Source organism: Moschus berezovskii, chromosome 2 (assembly GCF_049115385.1).
Source record: "Moschus berezovskii isolate FMDL1 chromosome 2, NW_MosBer_1.0, whole genome shotgun sequence".
Lineage (NCBI taxonomy): Eukaryota > Metazoa > Chordata > Mammalia > Artiodactyla > Moschidae > Moschus > Moschus berezovskii.
In genome coordinates, this window is record NC_142461.1 from 123,411,228 (window position 1) to 123,423,653 (window position 12,426).

The window sequence follows — 12,426 nt, forward strand, 5'->3', positions numbered from 1 at the left end:
TATAGGTGTTAAAAAGTAACAATACCATCCATAAAAGGATGTACTATAAATTTCCTAAAAAATTTTCCTATTCCATTTCTAATTCAACCTGAAAAAAATCAATTTGCACACAATTTTTAGAAGTTCACCTATTCGATGATGTATCATAAATATGTATTTTTCTCATATCTTGCTCACAAAATGAGCAAGAGTCATTATATCCCCTTTATGCATAGGAGAAAATGGAAATCCAGTGAGGTCATGCCTCTGCCTCAACATTTAGATACAAAATAGCTTCATTGTCTATGTTTCCTGGTTTGCTGATATTTTCACTTCAAAGAAGCTCATATTCACAGTTTCATACCTGAAATAATCATAGTCTAGAAGAAAGTTTAAATGGAAATGACCTTTAATATTGGTATTATACTTCCAATGATCACCAGCATTAGGTGCGTATCATTTTCACAGGGGCATGTGAATAGTTTACAGGCTGGCAAATATTTGTTGTTGAAAAAAATTACTTTAAACCTATAAACAAAGTATTTACATTTTACTCAATGCTCTTCTTCTATCTCTAGATTATTTTCAATAATAAAACTTAAAGTATATAACTGAACTGTACATAAGATGTGTCAATGTAAACATCTCTTGATATATGAATCAACTAGAAAAGGTTATGTTTGTGCCTGGTAAGCTAAACTTTTCAAATTTAAGAAAAAAAGAAAAAAAAGCAAGATTGAGTCAATTTTGAGGAGACATGTGAAGGAAAATATTTGCAGAGGCTAAGTGGGTATCCATATGTGAGTGTGCTGGTTGAATGTAAGGTAACTGGAACATAAAGTGGACATATAAGAAATAATGAATGCATATCCCACTTAAAAGATTTAAACACTAAAATTTCTGTGATAGTCATTGACCCTTGCTTAGGTGGAATTTAGAAAACACAAGTCACTTTGGAGCATTTATTCTTTGTTTTCAGAGTCTTTGGACCAGTCCCTCTTATTTTACAAATGCCAGTTTATACACACTACTCCTGGGAAAGAATATAAAGCATCTATTTTTTGTTTTGATGAAGGCTGCTGCTCCTAATAACCCCCTTGAAATTGAGAACATCACGGGGAGAAAGAAGAAAAGTTTCCTAGCAATAGAGAAAGCTACTAGAAACAAAAGGATTTCAACCTAGTTTATGCTCTGTGCTCAGGATTAGAGAGTTTCTGACTGGGGTCATTGGTAGGAAACACCACGAAGAACGGCAAAGAATCTTGCCATGCTTATAACAGAGAATCTTAAGAGAAGGACTGCCTCATCATCAGGTGCTAAACAAGTGTTCTGCACACAGATGTGGTTGACAAAGCTATAACCTGGGTACAAATCAGATATCATGACTGAGTGGAAAAGAGTAATCCTTGCTGGGTGCAAAGCAGCAGATAACAATAGCAGCACACAGTGCTGAAAAGAGGCAAAGGCATTCATAACTCAGGGACCTATAAGGAACCGATCAGAGTGTCCCACTGCTCACCATGCTTGAAAACAGCTCCAGCAACTGTGCATTTTACTAAGTGAACCCCAGGAATCTTGGACCAATGATATCCTAGAGGGAGAGTCTGGTCTTCTGCCTTCCACAGCTAGATAGAGGAGTTCATTTCAGTCACTCAGTCATGTCCAACTCTTTGTGACCCATGGACTGCAGCATGCCAGGCTTCCCTGTCCATCACCAACTCCTGGAGCTTGCTCAAACTCATATCCATCGAGTCGGTGATGCCATCCAACCATCTTATCCTCTGTCTTCCCCTTCTCCTCCTGCCTTCAATCTTTCCCAGCAACAGGGTCTTTTCCAAGGAGTCAGTTCTTTGCATCAGGTGGAGTTTCAGCTTCAGCATCAGTCCTTCCAATGAATATTCAGGACTGATTTCCTTTAGATGGATTGGTTTGATCTCCTTGTAGCCCAAGGGACTCTCAAGAGTCTTCTCCAATACCACAGTTCAAAAGCATCAATTTTTCAGTGCTCAGCTTTCATTATGGTCCAACTCTCACATTCATACATGACCACTGGAAAAACCACAGCTTTGTCTAGACAGACCTTTGTCAGCAAAGTGATGTCTCTGTTTTTCAATATCCCATCTAGGTTTGTCATAGTTTTCTTCCAAGGAGCAAACGTCTTTTAATTTTGTGGCTGCAGTCACCATCTGCAGTGATTTTGGAGCCCAAGAAAATAAAGTCTGTCACAGTTTCCATCATTTCCTCATCTATTTGCCATGAAGTGATGGGGCCAGATGCCATGACCTTAGTTTTTTGAATGTTGAGTTTTAAGCCAGCTTTTTCACTCTCCTCTTTCACTTTCATCAAGAGGCTTTTGAGTTCCTCTTTGCTTCCTGCCATAAGGGTGGTGTCATCTGCATATTTGAAGTTATTGATATTTCTCCTGGAAATCTTGATTCCAGCTTATGCTCCATCCAGCCCAGGATTTCTCATGATGTACTCTGCATAGAAGTTAAATAAGCAGGGTGACAATACACAGCCTTGAAGTACTCCTTTCCCAATTTGGAACTAGTCCATTGTTCCATATCTGGTTCTAACTGTTGTTTCTTGACTTTCATATAGATTTTTCAGAAGGCAGATAAAGTGGTCTGGTATTCCCATCTCTTTCAGAATTTTCCAGTTTGTTGTGATCCACATAGTCAAGGGCTTTGGGGTAGTCAATAAAGTAGAAGTAGATATATTTCTGGAATTCTCTTGCTTTTTCTATGATCCAGCAGATGTTGGTGATTTGATCTCTGGGCCTCTGCCTTTTCTAAATCCACCTTGAACATCTGGAAGTTCTTGGTTCATGTACTGTGGAAGCCTAATTTGGAGAATTTTGAGCATTACTTTGCTAGCATGTGAGATGAGTGTAATTGTATGGTAGTTTGATCATTCATTGGCATTGCCTTTCTTTGGGATTGAAATGAAAACTGACCTTTTCCAGTTCTGTGGTCACTGCTGAAGATAGAGGAGAGGTCAAGTAATTAACTAAGAAAAATAGGAAAGATATCGTATTTGTAGTCCTGGCTGGAAAAGTGGATCTTTCTAATTATATCTGGTTTATTAAGAAATCAAAGATTTATGTGTACATTGTTAAGGTAGAGAATTCAAATTCAAATTATTATTTAGTTCTTGTAGTTATATGGTTCCCTCTTGAAATAAAACCAGACATAATTCAAAAAAGTATAGACATTTACCTTTAGAATATTTTGGCTATCTTTAATAAATAAAATCTGGTAATGAAGATATGATTTCACATTTGCATTACATATCATTTTACTTATGTTTTCATTTCAGCCTCACTGCACCACTGTGACTTAGGCCACATTCCAAAATTATAGTTTTGGAACTCGAGCCCAGAGGATAGATCAAGTCTTTTGTATCAAATCATATGCATACTATAGCAGAGAACCTCAAATAAATAACCAAATACATTAAAGAATATTAAGGTCAAAAGTATAAAGGTAGTTGATATTTCTCTTTGCCCACCCAGTGTCCATTTCAGCTACCTACATCTTTGTGTTTGGGGAACAGAAAAGAGAAAGATGGCACTTCTACTTGCCAGAAGAGGACCCAGAAAGGAGATCCCCTAATTCTCCTTCCCCACCTTTCCTAAAGTGTGGTCAAAGGGCTCTTGCTAAGAGTAACATGGGGTCTTGTTAGCAATAGAGAGCCCCAGATTCACCTCCAGAACCTAGGCCTGAGATCTCTCAGGTGACCCATGACGATCTTCCTTTTTAATGCCTTCTCTTGTGCTTAGTTTGCATATTAATGTGTGTTGGGACCACTGCCTGCTCCCTGTAAGAAGTGCCTTCCTTATATAAGTCCTAGTGTTAAAGCTGTTTGAGGACTTCCCTGATGGTCCAGGGGTTAAGACTCCACACTTTCACTGCAGGGGCACAGGTTTGATCCCTAGTTGGGAAACTAAGATACTGCATGCTGAACAGGCAAAAAAAAAGCTATTTGACTAACAGCATTTTCAATATCGCATAATTTGTTTAGAAAGCTTTAATGAATGGGTCTCTATTTAAGTCATTATGAATTCCAGAAAATTACTCTTTGCATTTTTTAAAATCTCCTGTAGCTAATTTACCAGAAATGAATTGGCTTTTTAAATAAACACTGTATTGTGTGCTATGCTGAGGTGCTCAGTTGTGTCTGACTCTGTGACCTCAAGGACAGTAGCCTGACAGGCTCCTCTGTCCATGGGGATTTTCCAGGCAAGAATACTACAGTGCATTACTGTGCCTTCCCAAGCAAGGGATTGAACCCAGGTCTCCCACATTGCAGGCAGACCCTGGTATCTCTATTCTTTTTTCTAGAGACCTCTAGTCTTTCCCATTCTATTGTTTTCCTCTATTTCTTTGTATTGATCGCTGAGGAAGGCTTTATTATCTCTCCTTGCTATTCTTTGGAACTCTGCATTCAGATGGATATATCTTTCTTTTCCTCCTTTGACTTTCACTTCTCTTCTTTTCACTGCTATTTGTAAAGCCTCCTCAGACAACCATTTTGCCTTTTTGCATTTCTTTTCCTTGGGGATAGTCTTGATCACTGCCTCCTGTACAATGTCATGAACCTCCGTCCCATAGTTCTTCAGGCATTCTGTCTTTCAGATCTAATCCCTTGAACCTATTTGTCGTTTCCACTGTATAATCGTAAGGGTGATGTCCATGTGTTGAGTCATCTCTTGTGTTGTTGGAAGAGGGTGTTTGCACATCCACAGCTGGACATTGTTTTCGCTTTGGCTCCATTTCTTCATTCTTTCTGGAGTTATTTCTCCAGAATGCCAAGTTAATGCATGGCATTAGGTCTAAACTATTTTGCTTCAATTATTAGAACTATCCTAAGACATGCCAGGATAAGATTCCCTTCTTTGTTCTGCTTTCTTAGAATTCTATGGGACACGAACCCTTCTTATAGATAACAAATTCAGTTTGTCTGGTTCTATACAACATGCTATTATGAATTTTATTTTAATTTCATTATAATTATGGACTAACAAAGGGAAAATTTGGCATATGTCTAGTTTTGAATATTTTCAGCCATAACCATAGCAAATTTTTACATTATTATTTTCTTCAATAACATTTTATGTGTCTTTCATATAATTATTATACATCTTTTGTGAAGTTTATTTCTGTGTACTTGTAATTTTTGAGTGGTATCAGTTTTCTCTAAGATTTCATTGTTGGTTATGGCTGATGTACAGATTTCCTTTTATGTGCTTTTTTTTTATATTTGGGGACCTTTTTATACTCTCTTTTTAATTCTAACATTTATCTGCATATTTTCTTACACTTGATGTTTATTCCATCACCTACAAATGAAAATCACTTTGCTTCCCTCCTCCCTGTCATTATTCTATTTTTAAAAAATTTTTCTACTTTTAATGCATCAGTTATATTCTTCAGTAAAACAGTGAAAAATAGGCTGATAGAATATATTCTTCTCCTTATTTCAACCAAAATGTTTCTAAATATTTGTCACTAAGTATTTGTAGGGGACGTTGGTAGTAGTCCATCAAGTTAAGATAGTTCTTTTCTATCCTTAGCTTGCAAAGAGTTTATATTTAACATATAGTCCCTTTTATCAGTTTCTTCTTTGAAAACTATTGAGATGTTCTCTTTAACCCTTTAGTCTGCTAATATGATATTTTGCTCTATTATTTTTTCTAGTGTTAAACTGTCTTCCTACTTCTAATATAAACTCTTTAGTCATCATGCCTTATTTTTTAATATTGGTAAATTTTATATGGTAATGATTTATTTGCCTTTTCATAGACAGATTAACATTAGAAAAACTACTAGAGCACTAATCACAGTAATCCAAGTTTATGCCCCAACCAGTAATGCCGAAGAAGCTGAAGTTGAATGGTTCTAAGAAGCCCTACAAGACCTTCTAGAACTAACACCAAAAAAGAGATATCCTTTTCATCATAGGGCACTGGAATACAAAAGTAGGAAGTCAAGAGTTACCTGGAGTAACAGGCAAGTTTGGCCTTGGAGTACAAAATGAGGCAGGGCAAAGGTTAACAAGAGTTTTACCAAGACAACACATTCGTCACAGCAAACACCCTCTTCCAACCACACAAGAGATGACTCTACATATAAATATCACCAGATGGTCAATACCAAAATCAGATTGATTATATTCTTTGCAGCTGAAGATGGAGAAGCTCTATACAGTCAGTAAAAAGAAGACCGGGAGCTGACTGTGGCTCAGATCATGAACTCCTTGTAGCAAAATTCAAACTTAAATTGAAGAAAGTATGGAAAAGCCATTCAAGTATGACCTAAATCAAATCACTTACAATTGTACAGTAGAAGTGACAAATAGATTTAAGGGATTAGATTTGATAGAGAGTGCCCAAAGAACTTGTTCTTGCCTGGAGAATCCCAGGGATGGGGGAGTCTGGTGGGCTGTCATCTATGGGGTCACACAGAGTCGGACATGACTGAAGTGACTTAGCAGCAGCAGCAGCAGCAGTCCAAAGAACTATGGGCAGAGGTTCATAACATTGTACAGGAGGCAGTGATTAAGACCATCCTCAACAAAAAGAAAAGCAAAAGGGCAAAATGGTTGTCTGAGGAGGCCTTACAAATAGCTGAGAAAAGAAGAGAAGTGAAAGACAAAGGAGAAAAGATATACCCATTTGAATGCAGAGTTCCAAAGAATAGCAAGGAGAGATAAGAAAGCCTTCTTTAGTGATCAATGCAAAGAAATAGAGGAAAACAATAGAATAGGAAAGACTAGAGATCTCTTCAAGAAAATTAGAGATATCAAGGGAAAATTTCATGCAAAGGTGGGCACAATAAAGGACAGAAATAGTATGGACCTAATAGAAGCAGCAGATATTAAGAAGGCGTGGCAAGAATACACAGAAGAACTATACAAAAAGGATCTCAATGATCTCAATTATACCACAATGGTATAATCAGTCATCTAGAGCCAGAAATCCTGAAGTCCAAAGTCAAGTGGGTCTTAGGAAGCAGCACTATGAACCAAGCTAGCAGAGATGATGGAATTCCATTTGAGATATTTAAAATCCTAAAAGATGATGCTGTGAAAGTGCTACACTCAATACACCAGCAAATTTGGAAAACTCAGCAGTGGCTACAGGACTGGAAAAGGGCAGTTTTCATTCCAATCCCAAACAAAGGCAATATCAGAGAATGTTGAAACTATCATACATCTGCACTCATCTCACATGCTAGCAAAGTAATGCCGATAATTCTACAAACCAGACTTCAACAGTATGTGAACTGCGAACTTCCAGATGTTCAAGCTGGATTTAGAAAAGGCAAAGGAACTAAGATCAAATTGCCAACATCTGTTGGATCATGGAAAAAGCAAGAAAGTTCCAGAAAAACATCTACCTCTGCTATATTGACTACGCCAAAGCCCTTGGCTGTGTGGATCACAACAAACTGTGGAAAATTCTTAAAGAGATGGGAATACCAGACACCCTACCTGCCTCCTGAGAAATCTGTGTTAAGGTCAGGAAGCAACAGTTAGAGCTGGACATGGAACAATAGACTGGTTCCAAATTGGAAAAGGAGTACGTCAACTGTGTATTGCCACCCTGCTTATTTAACTTCCATGCAGAGTACATCATGAGAAATGCCAGGCTGGATGAAGCACAAGCTGGAATCAAAATTTCCAGGAGAAATATCAATAACCTCAGATACACAGATGACACCACCCTTATGGCAGGAAGCAAAGAGGAACTAAAGAGCCTCTTGTTGAAAGTGAAAGAGGAGAGTGAAAAGCTGGCTTAAAACTCAACATTCAATACACGAAGATCATGGCACCTGGTCCCATCACTTAATGACAAAACGATGGGGAAACGATGGAAACCATGATAGACTTTATTTTGGGGGGCTCCAAAGTCACTGCAGATGGTGACTGCAGCCATGAAATTAAAAGAAGTTGGCTTCTTGGAAGAAAAGTCACAACCAAACTAGGCAGCATATTAAAAAGCAGAGACATTATTTTGCCAACAAAAGTCCATCTAGTCAAAGCTATGGTTTATCCAGTAGTCATGAATGGATGTGAGAATTGAACATACTATAAAGAAAGCTGAGCTCTGAAGAACTGATGTTTTTGAACTGTGGTGTTGGAGATGACTCTTGAGAATCCCTTGGACAGCAAGGAGATCCAACCAGTCCATCCTAAAGGAAATCAGTCATTGGAAGGACTGATACTGAAGCTGAAACTCCAATACTTTGGCCACCTGATGTGAAGAACTGACTCCTTTGAAAAGATCCTGATGCTGGGAAAGATTGAAGGCAGGAGAAGGGGATGACAGAGGAAGAGATGTTTGGCTGACATCAATGACTCAGTGGACATGCATTTGAGCAAGCTCCAGGAGTTGGTGATGGACAGGGAACACTGCATGCTATGTGGTCGCAAAGAGTCAGACAGGACTGAGCTACTGAACTAACTAACTAATGTTTATATGATTTTTACATCAATATCCATATTGCATAGCCTTTCTTATTAGTCTTCCAACTCTTCTGTGTCTTTCTATAGTGTATTTGCCACACATCTGCTCTTGATCTTTCTAAACCAGCTCACGTGACTGAAACCAAACTTCTTAACAGAGCTCACAAAGCACCTTGTAAGCCCTTCCCACAACCTCTCAGGCCAAATCTCCTGTCCTCTTTTCATTGCTCACCTCTCTGCTTGCTGTTCCTTGAATCAATCTCATATACACTTGCCTCTGAGCATTTGCCTTCACTGTTCTCTCTGCCTGGAGTGCCCTCCCCCATACTTCTGCTAGGTCACTCTCTAATTATTTTTAGGGCTGCTCAAATGTCACCTCATGAATGAAACCATTACTAATAATACTGTATAGAATAACAGCTCCTTTGCTATTCATTTGCTCCACTTAATTTTTCTTCATATCACCTGCCATTACATGACATAGTTTATGTTTATCCTTGTGTATTAATTTGTGGTTGATTTTCCAACAACTAAAATGTGAGCTTCATGAGAACAAGGATTGTATTTATTTTGTTTTTCCTTTTTTGTATCCCCATATGTAAACACGCTTGGACCATGGTAGGTGCTCAAGAAAATTGGAGATACAGTTTTATTTGGTACTTGCATGAAGACATAGTATTCATTCATTCATTCAGTAAATAATTGCTCACTTACAATGTGATGAGGCTTGTGCCAGATAATAGAGTGTCCACGCTCAGGCTTTCGGTTTCTGAGAGTGACTGAGCCCACGCTCACTAGGAGAAGGTCAGATGCTCAGTTACTAGCCTCTGTCAAGACAAATGGTCTTCTGAGCATTATTTTCAGGCAAGGGAGTCATTTCATAATCCTGGCTTTGTCCTAGTATTTCAACTTTCTCTGATTCCAAAGAGACTTCAAGCAGGACTCCTTTTCCACTCAGGCATAAGAGCAATAGTCTTATGCCTGAGTGGAAAAATTCACCCTCATTTCCCCCCTTGCCCAAACCTTCCACCACAGCCTATGCTTTGCTTTATTTTTATATCACCTAGCATTTCGCTTCAGTTCCTGCTCACTCTGACTTGTGGTTCTTTATCTCTGGCACATGGGGATTTTATTAACAGTAGCTATTTATTCAAAACATTTGTTAGCTTTTAACTAGTAAGTCCACGTATTGGTGACAAGAGACACAGCCTTTTGCATTGGCTAAAATTTTGTTGTGGAACTGAAATTTTCTTAAATGTCTGAGAAACTGCTTACAACTCTGGATATTATGAGTGGTGAATAATCGCGTAAATTCATTCCTGTGGCAATGTTCCCTGAGTATTCTGGTGAAAAATGAAAATGCTAGTTCTTTCTATATTGATTTTTCACTTCATTGTTCCTAAAAATATGATTTTAAATGCCCTATTCTAAATCTTCTATAACTATTCCATGATTTTTTTTTTAATCATTGGTATTTCATAGCCCTATGAGTATAAATTATCATTTCAGAGGCCCAATGTCATATTCATTATATCACACTGGAGTCTTAAGCTAGGGTTATTTTACTGCATCTCAAGATGCCAGTAAAATATTCTCAAGAAAGTTCTCACCAAAGATACCTTAGTACACTGCTGCTGTTAACTCGCTTCGGTTGTGTCCGACTCTGTGTGACCCCATAGAAGGCAAGGTTACTGAGTGGGTTACCATTTCCTTCTCCATTACCTTAGTATAGAATCTTTTAATATGAGCAAAGCTAAAAATAGAGAAGGTGGAGATGCACAGCAGAGCCCCAAATCAGAGAAAGAATGTATCTATAATGGAGTGATTTTTACAAAACGCAATAAAAATTGACTAGAAGGATCTTCTCCCTGTTTCTGCCAGGCCAATTCTGCAGTGCCACTGTAAGAAATCCTTTCCTGAAGAGGCTACATCTCCCCATTTCATTAAACAGTTGACTGAATGCACTCAACATTTTTAGATTAATTTAGCCATCTTTCTTTGAAACGGAATTCTCTCCCAAAGTTTCTTATTATTATTATTTCTTTTCATTTTTTAGTTTTCCTTTTTTTAGATTTTTTAATGGCCTTATATCAAGAATAATAGCTATGAGGGGACACGTCCAGGCATTTTTTCCTAACAGCACACTACTTTGTACACAATACTAAAACTAGCATGTTTAGATTTAACAATCACTCATATGGCTTATGTCTATCTAAAGCTAAAGTAATAAGTTAAACAAACAAGTTCCTCCTAAAACTAATTAGTGTTAATTTAAAAAATACTTGAAATTATCTTTGTTATTTGGTATAGGCAAAAAGCTGCCTAAGTGACTCAGCTTATTAGAAGGTCTAAAGGTGGTCAATACTATTCCTTACCATTTGTATGGAGGATATGTTAGAGTATTCTCTTAGCTTCAGAAGTAAAATCATGATTTGAAATACTAATGATTATTCATAATAAATAGTAGCAATCAAGAGCAAAAAGAAATGCATTTGGGCATTCTCTGTTCAAGTTTAGTAAGAGACAGGATCAAGTACTAGTTCAAAACTCAAACTCCAATGCCAGGCTTTCTTGGGTTCAGTCCACTTACTTGCTGTGTGACCTTGAGAGACTTACTTCATCAGTGAAAATGTTTCTTTTGATTATAATGGTGTAAGATTGTTATCGGACAAAATAATTATATCTATATATAAAATGCTTAAAAGAGGGTCTGGCATATGCAAGTACGTATAACTGTGAGCTCACTCACTCTCTCTTATCCACAAATTATGGTCATAAAAATTATGTTTCTCACAACAGTGCTACATATATACATAAACATAGGCATGAGATCACATTTATTTTATCTTACAGTTCCTTAGGAAGTGAGTATCCCTAGGAAGTGAATATCTTTAGATTTAAGTTGTATTAATCTAATAAAAGCTGACTCGTTGGAAAAGTTCCTGATGCTGGGAAAGATTGAGGGCAGAAGAAGAGGACATCAGAAGAGATGAGATGGCTGGTTGGCATCACCAATGCAGTGGTCGTAAACTTGGACAAATTCCTGGGAGATGGTGAGGGGCAGGGAGGCCTGGTGTGCTGCATTCCGTGCGGTCACAAAGAATCAGACATGACTGGATAACTGAACAACAGTAAAAGACCAGATTGGATTCAAGCTTGTCTAATAGTGCTCTTTATAGATTGGAGTATAAATAATCCAAACTTAAAGTGGTTATAAGAGTGGATTATTCTACTATATACATGTACGCTGCAGCTGCTAAGTCACTTCAGTCGTGTCCGACTCTGTGTGACACCATAGACGGCAGCCCACCAGGTTACCCCGTCCCTGGGATTCTCCAGGCAAGAACACTGGAGTGGGTTGCCATTTCCTTCTCCAATATACATGTATCAGTTCAGTTCAGTTCAGTCACTCAGTCGTGTCCGACTCTCCGCGACCCCATGAATCACAGCACGCCAGGCTTCCCTGTCCATCACCAACTCCCAGAGTACACTCAAACTCATGTCCACAGAGTCAGTGATGCCATCCAGCCATCTCATTCTCCGTCGTCCCCTTCTCCTCCCGCCCCCAACCTTTCCCAGCATCAGAGTCTTTTCCAGTGAGTCAACTCATCGCATGAGGTGGCCAAAGTATTGCAGTTTCAGCTTTAGCATCAGTCCCTCCAATGAACATCCAGGATTGATTTCCTTTAGAATGGACTGGTTGGATCTCCTTGCAGTATAAGGGACTCTCAAGAGTCTTCTCCAACACCACAGTTCAAAAGCATCGATTCTTCGGCGATCAGCTTTCTTCACAGTCCAACTCTCACATCCATACATGACCACAGGAAAAACCATTGCCTTGACTAGACGGACCTTTGTTGGCCAAGTAATGTCTCTGCTTTTTAATATACTATCAAGGTTGGTCATAACTTTCCTTCCAAGCAGCAAGCGTCTTTTAATTTCATGGCTGCAATCAGCATCTGCAGTGATTTTGGAGCA